The sequence below is a fragment of the Salmo trutta genome, chromosome 14, assembly GCF_901001165.1.
Source record: "Salmo trutta chromosome 14, fSalTru1.1, whole genome shotgun sequence".
In the NCBI taxonomy this organism is placed as follows: Eukaryota; Metazoa; Chordata; class Actinopteri; order Salmoniformes; family Salmonidae; genus Salmo; species Salmo trutta.
The window spans coordinates 5,719,526-5,733,387 of record NC_042970.1 but is presented as its reverse complement, the minus strand read 5'-3'; the positions used below and the strand labels follow the sequence as shown (position 1 = coordinate 5,733,387).

General features: G+C 43.3%; 1 protein-coding gene across 1 annotated transcript in view; it reads left to right on the top strand.

Moving 5' to 3' along the window:
• The window catches only part of LOC115207174 (dedicator of cytokinesis protein 3-like), a 225,727-nt gene that overhangs the window by 91,856 nt on the left and 120,009 nt on the right, over positions 1–13,862 (top strand). The window lies entirely within an intron of this gene.

The following is a 13,862-nucleotide window of genomic DNA, read 5'->3' as shown; positions in this document are numbered from 1 at the left end:
ATCCATGGTGACCTGTGGATTAGTACCTGGCTCTGTGCTGCTGGGTATTAGGTATCCATGGTGATCTGTGGATTAGTACCTGGCTCTGTGCTGCTGGGTATTAGGTATCCATGGTGATCTGTGGATTAGTGCCTGGCTCTGTGCTGCTGGGTATTAGGTATCCATGGTGATCTGTGGATTAGTACCTGGCTCTGTGCTGCTGGGTATTAGGTATCCATGGTGATCTGTGGATTAGTACCTGGCTCTGTGCTGCTGGGTATTAGGTAGAGGTCGACCGATTAATCGGAATAGACGATTAATTACGGCCGATTTCAAGTTTTCATAACAATCGGTAATCTGCATTTTTGGACATCGATTATGGCCGATTACATTCCACTCCACGAGGAGACAGCGTGGCAGGCTGACTACCTGTTATGCGAGTGCAGTAGGGAGCCAAGGTAAGTTGCTAGCTAGCATTAAACGTATCTTATAAAAAACAATCAATCTTAACATAATCACTAGTTAACTACACATGGTTGATGATATTACTAGTTTATCTAGCTTGTCCTGCGTTGCATATAATCGATGCGGTGCCTGTTAATTTATCATTGAATCACAGCCTACTTTGCCAAACGGGTGATTTAACAAGTGCATTCGCGAAAAAAGCACTGTCGTTGCACCAATGTGTACCTAACCATAAACACATTTCTTTAAAATCAATACACAAATATATATTTTTAAACCTGCATATTTAGTTAATATTGCCTGCTAACATGAATTTCTTTTAACTAGGGAAAATGTGTCTCTTCTCTTGCAAACAGAGTCAGGGTATATGCAGCAGTTTGGGCCGCCTGGCTCGTTGCGAACTGTGAAGACTATTTCTTCCTAACAAAGACAGCAGACTTCGCCAAACGGGGGATGATTTAACAAAAGCGCATTTGCGAAGAAAGCACAATCGTTGCACGAATGTACCTAACCATAAACATCAATGCCTTTCTTAAAATCAATACACAGAAGTATATATTTTTAAACCTGCATATTTAGTTAAAAGAAATTCATGTTAGCAGGCAATATTAAACTAGGGAAATTGTGTCACTTCTCTTGCGTTCATTGCACGCAGAGTCAGGGTATATGCAACAGTTTGGGCCGCCTGGCTCGTTGCGAACTAATTTGCCAGAATTGTATGTAATTATGACATAACATTGAAGGTTGTGTAATGTAACAGGAATATTTAGACTTAGGGATGCCACCCGTTAGATAAAATACGGAACGGTTCCGTATTTCACTGAAAGAATAAACGTTTTATTTTCGAAATGATAGTTTCCGGATTTGACAATATTAATGATCTAAGGCTCGTATTTCTGTGTGTTATTATGTTATAATTAAGTCTATGATTTGATAGAGCAGTCTGACTGAGCAGTGGTAGGCAGCAGGCTCGTAAGCATTCATTCAAACAGCACTTTTGTGCGTTTGCCAGCAGCTCTTCACAATGCTTCAAGCATTGCGCTGTTTATGACTTCAAGCCTATCAACTCCCAAGATTAGGCTGGTGTAACCGATGTGAAATGGCTAGCTAGTTAGCGGGGTGCGTGCTAATAGCGTTTCAAATGTCACTCGCTCTGAGACTTGGAGTAGTTGTTCCCCTTGCTCTGCATGGGTAACGCTGCTTCGAGGGTGGCTGTTGTCGATGTGTTCCTGGTTTGAGCCCAGGTAGGAGCGAGGAGAGGGACGGAAGCTATATTGTTACACTGGCAATACTAAAGTGCCTATAAGAACATCCAATAGTCAAAGGTATATGAAATACAAATGGTATAGAGAGAAATAGTTCTATAATTCCTACAATAACCTCAACCTAAAACTTCTTACCTGGGAATATTGAAGACTCATGTTAAAAGGAACCACCAGCTTTCATATGTTCTGAGCAAGGAACTTAAACGTTAGCTTTTTTACATGGCACATAATGCACTTTTACTTTCTTCTCCAACACTTTGTTTTTGCATTATTTAAACCAAATTGAACATGTTTCATTATTTATTTGAGGCTAAATTGATTTGATTGATATATTATATTAAGTTAAAATAAAAGTCTTCATTCAGTATTGTTGTAATTGTATATATATTTTTAAAGTGGCCGATTAATCGGTATCGGCTTTTATTGGCCCCCCAAAAATCGGTATCGGCGTTGAAAAATCAAAATCGGCCGAAGTCTTGTATTAGGTATCCATGGTGATCTGTGGATTAGTACCTGGCTCTGTGCTGCTGGGTATTATGTTAGATTATGTAGATGAGAGGCATTTTGTGGTTAGATTATGTAGATGAGAGGCAGTTTGTGGTTAGATTATGTAGATGAGAGGCAGTTTGTGGTTAGATTATGTAGATGAGAGGCAGTTTGTGGTTAGATTATGTAGATGAGTGGCAGTTTGTGGTTAGATTATGTAGATGACAGGCAATTGGTGGTTAGATTATGTAGATGAGAGGCAGTTTGTGTCTCTGCTGCTCCTCTCTCACACACACACACACACACTCACACACACACACACACACACACACACACACGCACACGCCACACACACACACACACACACACACACACACACACGCACACGCCACACACACACACTCGGACCCCCAGCACCTACCCAGCATGTCCTTCACACTTTCATCCACTTTGCTGCTTTCCTGTAAAATGTAGGTAATCTTACCCAGAGTGCTGTGCAGCACAACCAGCCCACCCGCTCAGGGCTCTCAGTGGGACAGATACATATCACTGAGATCATGTGATGAAGAGTGGTCGTGTGTGTGTTGTGTGTGTGTGTGTGGTGTGTGTGTGTGTGTGTGTGTGTGTGTGTGTGTGTGTGTGTGTGTGTGTGTGTGTGTGTGTGTGTGTGTGTGTGTGTGTGTGTGTGTGTGTGTGTGTGTGTGTGTGTGTGTGTGTGTGTGTGTGTGTGTGTGTTGAGGTATGGGGGAAAGGGAACCAGAGACCAGCTAGAGGACAGACATACATACAGACAGACAGACAGACAGTTGTCCACCTTCAACAAACATAAAAACAATCCCATTTTGACAGAACAGAAACCAGTAAAGTAGAGATATATGAAGGGAGTGAAGCCAGGGAGAAGCAGACAGATCTGGACTGTATGCGCATCACATCTTCATCTGTTGCTTCAGACGGTCTCTCTGTACAGAGAGGACCTCTAGTGGGACAAGGCAAGGAGAGCTCTGCAGCACAGAATAGAATAGAACAGAACAGAACAGAATAGAATAGAACAGAATAGAATAGAACAGAATAGAATAGAATAGAATAGAATAGAGTAGAATAGAATAGAATAGAATAGAATAGAACAGAACAGAACAGAATAGAATAGAATAGAATAGAATAGAACAGAACAGAATAGAATAGAATAGAATAGAATAGAACAGAATAGAATAGAATAGAATAGAATAGAACAGAACAGAATAGAATAGAATAGAACAGAATAGAGTAGAATAGAGTAGAATAGAATAGAATAGAATAGAGTAGAACAGAACAGAATAGAACAGAATAGAGTAGAATGGAACAGAATAGAACAGAATAGAATAGAGTAGAATAGAACAGAATAGAACAGAATAGAACAGAATAGAACAGAACAGAATAGAACAGAATATAATACAATAGAGTAGAATAGAACATAACAGAATAGAACAGAATAGAACAGAATAGAGTAGAATAGAACAGAACAGAACAGAACAGAATAGAACAGAATAGAACAGAACAGAATAGAACAGAACAGAATAGAACAGAACAGAATAGAGTAGAATGGAACAGAATAGAACAGAATAGAACAGAACAGAACAGAATAGAACAGAATAGAACATAACAGAATAGAACAGAACAGAATAGAACAGAACAGAATAGAACAGAACAGAACAGAACAGAATACAATAGAGTAGAACAGAATAGAACAGAATAGAACAGAACAGAATAGAACAGAATAGAATATAGTAGAATAGAGTAGAGTAGAATAGAATAGAGTAGAATAGAATAGAATAGAGTAGAATAGAGTAGAATAGAATAGAATAGAGTAGAATAGAATAGAATAGAATAGAGTAGAATAGAATAGAATATAATATAATAGAATAGAGTAGAGTAGAGTAGAATAGAATAGAATATAATAGAGTAGAACAGAACAGAATAGAATAGAGTAGAATAGAGTAGAATAGAATAGAATAGAATAGAATAGAACAGAATAGAATAGGATAGAATAGAATATAATAGAATAGAGTAGAGTAGAATAGAATAGAGTAGACTAGAATATAATAGAATATAATAGAGTAGAACAGAACAGAACAGAATAGAATAGAATAGAGTAGAATAGAATAGAATAGAATAGAGTAGAATAGAGTAGAATAGAATAGAATAGAATATAATATAGTAGAATAGAATAGAATATAATAGAGTAGAACAGAACAGAATAGAGTAGAATAGAGTAGAATAGAGTAGAATAGAATATAATATAGTAGAATAGAATAGAATATAATAGAGTAGAACAGAACAGAATAGAGTAGAATAGAATATAATATAGTAGAATAGATAGCGTCCACTATCCACTTCATATGTTTTACCATAAACACTGTATGGAATGGGATGTGAAAGACAAATAAAACATGAACAGTAGGTAGAACTGTATGGAGATATATTCCCACTGCTGGAGAGAAGGCAAAACATATTTGACACAGGGGTCAATCTCTCTCTCTCTCCTCTCTCCTCTCTTGCTCTCTCTCTCTTTCCTCTCTTTCCTCTCTTTCCTCTCTTTTCTCTCTTTCTCTCTTTCTCTCTTTCTCTCTGTCTGTCTGTCTGTCTGTCTGTCTGTCTGTCTGTCTGTCTGTCTGTCTGTCTGTCTCTGTCTGTCTGTCTGTCTGTCTGTCTGTCTCTCTTTGTCTCTCTTTGTCTCTCTCGCTCTTTTTCTCTGTCTGTCTGTCTGTCTGTCTGTCTGTCTGTCTGTCTGTCTGTCTGTCTGTCTGTCTGTCTGTCTGTCTGTCTGTCTGTCTGTCTGTCTGTCTTTGTCTCGCTCTCTTTCTCTCTCTTTCTGTTTATCTAACTCCAAATCTATATTTTTTCAAGAACATGCTGAAAAATGCAGGAGCTGATCTGCCTATGACCTCTCTCTATCGCTCTCTCTCAATTCAATTCAATTCATGGGGCTTTATTGGCATGGGAAACGTGTTAACATTGCCAAAGAAAGTGAAGGAGATAATATACAAAAGTGAAATAAACAATAAAAATGAACAGTAAACATTACACTCACAGAAGTTTCAAAATAATAGAGACATTACAAATGTCATATTATGTATATATACCGTGTTGTAACGATGTACAAATGGTTAAAGAACAAAAGGGAAAATAAATAAACATAAATATGGGTTGTATTTACAATGGTGTTTGTTCTTCACTGGTTGACCTTTTCTTGTGGCAACAGGTCACAAATCTTGCTGCTGTGATGGCACCCTGTGGTATTTCACCCAATAGATATGAGAGTTTATCAAAATTGGGTTTGTTTTCGAATTCTTTGTGGATCTTTTTTTTCCACTGTGTCATTGACTTGTTTATTGTGTTATTGGCTTGTTTATCGTTTACTCCATGTGTAACTCTGTGTTGTTGTCTGTGTTACACTGCTTTGCTTTATCTTGGCCAGGTCACAGTTGTAAATGAGAACTTGTTCTCAACTAGCCTACCTGTTTAAATTAAAAAAAAAGTGTAATCTGAGGGAAATATGTGTCTCTAATATGGTCATACATTTGGCAGGAGGTTAGGAAGTGCAGCTCAGTTTCCACCTCATTTTGTGGGCAGTGGGCACATAGCCTGTCTTCTCTTGAGAACCAGGTCTGCCTACGGTGGCCTTTCTCAATAGCAAGGCTATGCTCGCTGAGTCTGTACATAGACAAAGCTTTCCTTAAGTTTGGGTCAGTCACAGTGGTCAGGTATTCTGCCTTTCACGTCCTGACCAGTAAAGGGGCTGTTTGTTATTGTAGTTTGGTCAGGGCGTGGCAGGGGGTGTTTGTTTAGGGTGTTTCGGGGTTGTTTGGGTTATGTTCTATGTTAGTTTATTTCTATGTTATTTCTAGTTGGTCTATTTCTATGTGGTGTTTATTGGGTTGACCTTCAATTGGAGGCAGCTGCTTCTCGTTGCCTCTAATTGAAGGTCCTATTTATAGGGGTGCTTGTTCTATGGGGGTTTGTGGGTAGTTATTTCCTGGTTTAGTGTTTGTTGCACCTGATGGGACTGTTTGGAGTCGTTTGTTTTTTGTATACGTGTTTATTTTGTTTTTCCTTCTTCAAAATAAAAAAGAAGATGAGTATACATTTTCCCGCTGCGTTTTGGTCCACTCCTAACGACAACCGTGACAGAACTACCCACCACAAACGGACCAAGCAGCGGAGGAAGGACCAGCAGGAGGAATATAAGGATTCATGGACATGGGAGGAGATCCTGGACGGGGCAGGACCATGGCACCAGGCTGGGGAGTACCAGCGCCCTAAGGAGGAGCTGGAGGCAGCCAAGGCAAAAAGGCGCCATTATGAGGCGTTATACGCGCCGATTGGCAAGTGCGAGAGGCAGCCCCAATAATTTTTTTGGGGGGGGGGCACACGGGGAGAGTGGCTAGGTCAGGTAATAGACCTAAGCCAACTCCCCGTGCTTATTATGGGGAGCAGCGTATCATGAGAGTACCGGTGTATGCGGAAGTGCACACGATCTCGCCCATGCGCACGCACAGTCCGGTGCGAGCGATCCCAGCCCCTCGCAAGTGCCGTGCTAGAGTGGGCATCCAGCCGGGTAGGAGTATGCCTGCACAGCACATCTGGCCACCAGTGCGCCTCCTAGGCCCAGGCTACCCTACGCCTGCTCTACGTACGGCAGCCATCAGGCCTCTGCGCAGCCCAGTTCGCCCTGTGCCAGCACTCCGCTCGTGGAGGGCTACTGTTACCATCCAGCCCGGACAGGTTGTGCAGGTGGTGCGCTCCAGACCGCCGGTGCCTACTCATGACCCAGTGTATCCAGTTCCCGCTCCTCGCACTAGCCTTGAGGTGCGTGTTTCCAGTCTGGCGCCTCCAAAGCCAGCCCCACGCACCAGGCCTCCAGTGCGTTAGCCCAGTCCAGTTCGTCCTGCTCCTGCTCCTCGCACTAGCCCTGTGGTGCGTGTCCCTAGTCTGGCGCCTCCAAAGCCAGTCCCACGCATCAGGCCTTCAGGCCTTCAGTGCGCAGTCCCCGTCCAGAGCTTCCGACGACAGTTCCTCGTCCAGAGCTTCCGACGACAGTTCCTCGTCCAGAGCTTCCGATGACAGTTCCCCGTCCAGAGCTTCCGGAAACAGTGCCCCGTCCAGAGCTTCCGGCGACAGTGCCCCGTCCAGAGCTTCCGGCGACAGTACCACGTCTAGAGATGGCCCACAGTCCGGAGCCTGCAGAGACGGCCCGCAGTCCGGAGCCAGCAGAGACGGCCCGCAGTCCGGAGCCAGCAAAGACAGCCCGCAGTCCGGAGCCAGCAGAGACGGCCCGCAGTCCGGAGCCAGCAGAGTCGCCCTCCAGTCCGGAGCTCCTAGAGTCGCCCTCCAGTCCGGAGCTCCTAGAGTCGCCCTCCAGTCCGGAGCTCCTAGAGTCGCCCTCCAGTCCGGAGCTCCTAGAGTCGCCCCCCAGTCCGGAGCACTGGGGGGTGTAGCACAAGAACCGTCAGTGACGGTGGCCACCCTCCCTTCCCTCCCTTTAGTTAGGGGATTATTTTTGTGTTGGGGTTTATTTATTTATTTTATTTATTTTTTGTTTAAGGTGCATCCGGGGTCTGCACCTTTGGGGGGGGGGGGGGGGTACTGTCACATCCTGACCAGTAAAGGGGCTGTTTGTTATTGTAGTTTTGTCAGGGTGTGGCAAGGGGTGTTTGTTTAGGGTGTTTCGGGGGTTGTTTGGGTTATGTTCTATGTTAGTGTATTTCTATGTTATTTCTAGTTGGTCTATTTCTATGTGGTGTTTATTGGGTTGATTTTGTTTTCCTTCTTCAAATAAAAAACGAAGATGAGTATACATTTTCCCGCTGCGTTTTGTTCCACTCCTTACGACAATCGTGACACTGCAGCTCAGTTTCCACCTCATTTTTGTGGGCAGTGTGCACATAGCCTGTCTTCTCTTGAGAGCCAGGTCTGCCTACGGCAGCCTTTCTCAATAGCAAGGCTATGCTCACTGAGTCTGTACATAGTCAAAGCTTTCCTTAAGTTTGGGTCAGTCACAGTGGTCAGGTATTCTGACACTGTTTACTCTCTTTTTAGGGCCAATTAGCATTCTAGTTTGCTCAGTTTTTTTGTTAATTCTTTCCAATGTGTCAAGTAATTATCTTTTTGTTTTCTCATGATTTGGTTGGGTCTAATTGTGTTGCTGTCCTGGGGCTCTGTGGGGTCTGTTTGTGTTTGTGAACAGAGCCCCAGGACCAGCTTGCTTAGGGGACTCTTCTCCAGGTTCATCTCTCTGTAGGTGATGGCTTTGTTATGGAAGGTTTGGTAATCACTTCCTTTTAGGTGGTTGTAGAATTGAATGGCTTTTTTCTGGATTTTGATAGTTAGCGTGTGTCGGCCTAATACTGCTCTGCATGCATTATTTGGTGTTTTACGTTGTACACTGAGGATATTTTAGCAGAATTCTGCATGCAGTCTCAATTTGGTGTTTGTCCCATTTTGTGAATTCTTGGTTGGTGTGCGGACCCCAGACCTCACAACCATAAAGGGCAATGGGTTCTATAACTGATTCAAGGATTTTTAGCCAGATCGTAATTGGTATGTCGAATTTTATGCTCCTTTTGATGGCATAGAATGCCCTTCTGCCTTGTCTCTCAGATCGTTCACAGCTTTATGGAAGTTACCTGTGGCGCTGATGTTTAGGCCAAGGTATGTATAGTTTTTTTGTGTGCTCTAGGGCAACGGTGTCTAGATGGAATTTGCATTTGTGGTCATGGCGACTGGACATTTTTTTGGAACACCATTATTTTGGTCTTACTGAGATTTACTGTCAGGGCCCAGGTCTTACAGAATATGTGCAGAAGATCTAGGTGCTGCTGTAGGCCCTCCTTGGTTGGTGACAGAAGCACCAGATCATCAGTAGACATTTGACTTCAGAATCTATTAGGTAGGGTATTCTATCTAGTAGGGTGAGGCCGGGTGCTGCAGACTATTCTAGTGCCCTCGCCAATTCGTTGATATATATGTTGAAGAGGGTGGGGCTTAAGCTGCATCCCTGTCTCAGCCCACGGCCCTGTGGGAAGAAATGTGTGGGTTTTTTGCCAATTTTAACACCACACATTTTGTTTGTGTACATGGATTTTATAATGTCTTATGTTTTACCCCAACACCACTTTCCATCAATTTGTATAGCAGACCTCATCCCAAATTGAGTTGAAGGCTTTTTTGAAATCAACAAAGCATGAGAAGACTTTGCCTTTATTTTGGTTTGTTTGTTTGTCAATTAGGGTGTGCAGGGTGAATATGTGGTCTGTTGTACGATAATTTAGTAAAAAGCCAATTTGACATTTGCTCAGTACATTGTTTTCACTGAGGAAAGGTATGAGTCTGCTGTTAATGATATTGCAGAGGATTTCCCCAAGGTTGCTGTTGACACATATCCCACGGTAGTTATTGAGGTCAAATTTGTCTCCAATTTTGTGGATTGGGGTGATCAGTCCTTGGTTCCAAATATTGCAGAAGATGCCAGAGCTAAGGAGGATGTTAAAGAGTTTTAGTATAGCTAATTGGAATTTCTTGTCTGTATATTTTATCATTTCATTGAGGATACCATCAACACCACAGGCCTTTTTTGGTTGGAGGGGTTTTATTTTGTCCTGTAGTTCATTCAAGGTAATTGGAGAATCCAGTGGGTTCTGGTAGTCTTTAACCTCTCTGGGGTATGTGGGACGATTTCGTCCCACCTACGTAACAGCTACTGAAATTCCAGTGGCGCGATTTTTGAATCGTTAGAAATACTATTACTTCAATTTCTCAAACATATGACTATTTTACGGCTATTTAAAGACAAGAATCTCGTTAATCTAACCCCACTGTCCGATTTCAAAAAGGCTTTACAACGAAAGCAAAACATTAGATTATGTCAGCAGAGTGCCCAGCCAGAAGAAATCAGACAGCCATTTTTCAAGCTAGCATATAATGTCACAAAAACCCAAACCACAGCTAAATGCAGCACTAACCTTTGATGATCTTCATCAGATGACACACCTAGGACATTGTGTTATACAATACATGCATGTCTGTTCAATCAAGTTCATATTTATATCAAAAAACAGCTTTTTGCATTAGCATGTGACGTTCAGAAAACGCATAACCCCCGGCAAACTTCCGTTGAATTTACTAACAGTTTGCTAAATTACTCACGATAAACGTTCACAAAAAGCATAACAATTATTTTAAGAATTATAGATACATTACTCCTCTATGCACTCGATATGTCCGATTTTAAAATAGCTTTTCGGATGAAGCACATTTTGCAATAATCTAAATACATAGCCCGGCATTACAGGGCTAGCTATTTAGATACCCACCCAGGTCAGCATCCACCAAAATCACATTTCCTATAAGAAAAATGTTCTTACCTTGCTTGTTCTTCATCAGAATACACTGCCAGGACTTCTACTTCAATAACAAATGTTGGTTTGGTCCCAAATAATCCATCGTTATATCCAAACAGCGACGTTTTGTTCGTGAGTTCTAGAATGCTTCTTCGCGGTCCCGCGCATGGCGCATTGGCGTGTCAAAAATGTCTAACTATTCCATTACCGTACTTCGAAGCATGTCAACCGCTGTTTAAAACCAATTTTTATGCCATTCAACTCGTAGATTAGTGATAATATTCCGACCGGGAGTATGCATTGAGCCTAAACAGCCGAATAAAATTTCTCCTCAGAAGCGACTCATGCACGCGCATCATTCAAAGGTCCTCGGAGCATCCACTTACAAAAGGCGATAATCTGTTTCAACCTGAGGCTCCCTCGTAAACCTTCAGTTATTTCGCGGGCTCTGAGAGCCTATTGGAGCCCTGGGAATTGTCACGTTACAGCTAAGATCCTTACTTTTCAATAAAAAGATGCAAGACGCACGACTCCTTGTCAGACAGGGTACTTCCTGCTTGAAACCTTGTCAGGTTTTTGCCTGCCATAGGAGTTCTGTTATACTCACAGACACCATTCAAATAGTTTTAGAAAATTCAGAGTGTTTTCTATCCAAACCTGAACAATAATATGCATATTCTAGCTTCTGAGTTGGTGTAGGAGGCAGTTAAAAATGGGAACATATTTTTTCCAAAATTCTCAATACTGCCCCCTACCCCAAACAGGTTAATAGTTGATTCTAAGATTTGTATTTGATCATGTATATGTTTTTGTTATTTATCCTTTATTATTGAGCCAAAAAGATTTGAGAAGTGGTTTAGCCATACATATCCATTTTGGATAGATAATTCTTTGTGTTGTTTATTTTGTGTTTTCCAATTTTCCCAGAAGTGGTTCGAGTGGCACAACAACACTTTTTATCCCTCAGGAGACTGAAAAGATTTGGCATGGGTCCCCAGATCCTCAAAAGGTTCTACAGCTGCAACGTCGAGAGCATCCTGACCGGTTGCATCACCGCCATCATCCCAGAAACCCTAGACCCACTCCAGTTTGCATACCGCCCCAACAGATCCACAGATGATGCAGTCTCTACTGCACTCCACACTGCCCTTTCCCACCTGGACATAAGGAACACCTATATGAGAATGCTATTCATTGACTACAGCTCAGCGTTCAACACCATAGTGCCCTCAAAGTTCATCAATAAGCTAAGGACCCTGGGACTTAACCCCTCCCTCTGCAACTGGATCCTGGACTTCCTGACGGGCCGCCCCCTATGCTGATCCTCAACACAGGGGCCCCTCAGGGATGTGTGCTCAGCCCCCTCCTGTACTCCCTGTTCACTCATGACTGCACGGCCAGGCACAACTCCAACACCATCATTAAATTTGCCGATGACACACCGACAACAACTAGACAGCCTACAGGAAGGAGGTCAGAGACCTGGCCGTGTGGTGCCAGGACAACAACCTTTCCCTCAACGTGATCAAGACGAAGGAGATGATTGTGGACGACAGGAAAAAGAGGACCGAGCACGCCCCCATTCTCATCGACGGGGCTGCAGTGGAGCAGGTTGAGAGCTTCAAGTTCCTTGGTGTCCACATCATCAACAAACTAACATGGTCCAAGCACACCTTGACAGTCGTGAAGCGGGCACGACAAAACCTATTCCCCTCAGGAGACTGAAAAGATTTGGCATGGGTCCTCAGATCCTCAAAAGGTTCTACATCGAGAGCATCCTGACTGGTTGCATCACTGCCTGGTAAGGCAACTGTTCTGCCTCCAACCGCAAGGCACTACAGAGGGTAGTGCACTGGGCCAAGCCTCCTGCCATCCAGGAACTCTATACCAGGCGGTGTCAGAGGAAGACCCTAAAAATTGTCAAAGACTCCAGCCACCCTAGTCATAGACTGTTCGCTCTGCTACCGCACGGCAAGCCGTACCGGAGCGCCAAGTCTAGGTCCAAGAAGCTTCTAAACAGCTTCTACCCCCAAGCCATAAGACTCCTGAACATCTAGTCAAATGGCTACCCAGACTTTTCGCATTGCCCCCACCCCCCCTCTCCACACCACTGTCACTCTCTGTTGTCATCTATGCATAGTTACTTTAATTAATTAACTCTACCTACATGTACATACTACCTCAAATAGCCGGTGCCCCCGCACACTGACTCTATACCGGTATATATTGTTATTTTTTTACTGCTGCTCTTTAATTACTTGTTACTTTTATCTCTTATTCTTATCCACATTTTTTAAAACTGCATTGTTGATTAAGGGGCTCATAAGTAAGCATTTCACTGTAAGGTCTACACCGGTTGTATTCAGCATTTCACTGTAAGGTCTACTACACCTGTTGTATTCAGCATTTCACTGTAAGGTCTACACCGGTTGTATTCAGCATTTCACTGTAAGGTCTACACCGGTTGTATTCGGTGCATGTGACTAATACAATTTGATTTAATTTGGTATGGCAACTGCTCGGCATCAGACCGTAAAGCGCACAGAGGGTAGTGCGAATGGCCCAACACATCACTGGGGCCAAGCTTCCTGCCATGCAGGACCTCTATAATAGGCGGTGTCAGAGGAAAGCACACAGAATTGTCAGAGACTCCAGTCACCCAAGTTATAGACTGTTCTCTCTGCTACTGCACGGCAAGCGGTACCGGATCAAAAGGCTCCTCAACAGCTTCTACCCCCAAGCCATAAGACTGCTGAACAATTCATAAAATCTCCACTGGACAATTTACATTGACCCCCCCCCCCCCCTTTTGGTACACTCGCTGTTTGTTTGTTACCTAAGTATAGTCACTTCGCCCCCACCTATATGTACAGGTTACCTCAACTAGCCTGTACCCCCACACACTGACTCAGTACCGGTACCCCCTGTATATAGCCTCCACATTGACTCTGTACTGGTACCCCCTGTATATAGCCTCCACATTGACTCTGTACTGGTACCCCCTGTATATAGCCTCCACATTGACCTTGTACTGGTACCCCCTGTATATAGCCTCCACATTGACCCTGTACTGGTACCCCCTGTATATAGCCTCCACACTGACCCTGTACTGGTACCCCCTGTATATAGCCTCCACATTGACTCTGTACCGGTACCCCCTGTATATAGCCTCCACATTGACTCTGTACCAGTACCCCCTGTATATAGCCTCCACATTGACTCTGTACTGGTACCCCCTGTATATAGCCTCCACACTGACTTGATACCGGTACCCCCTGTATATAGCCTCCAC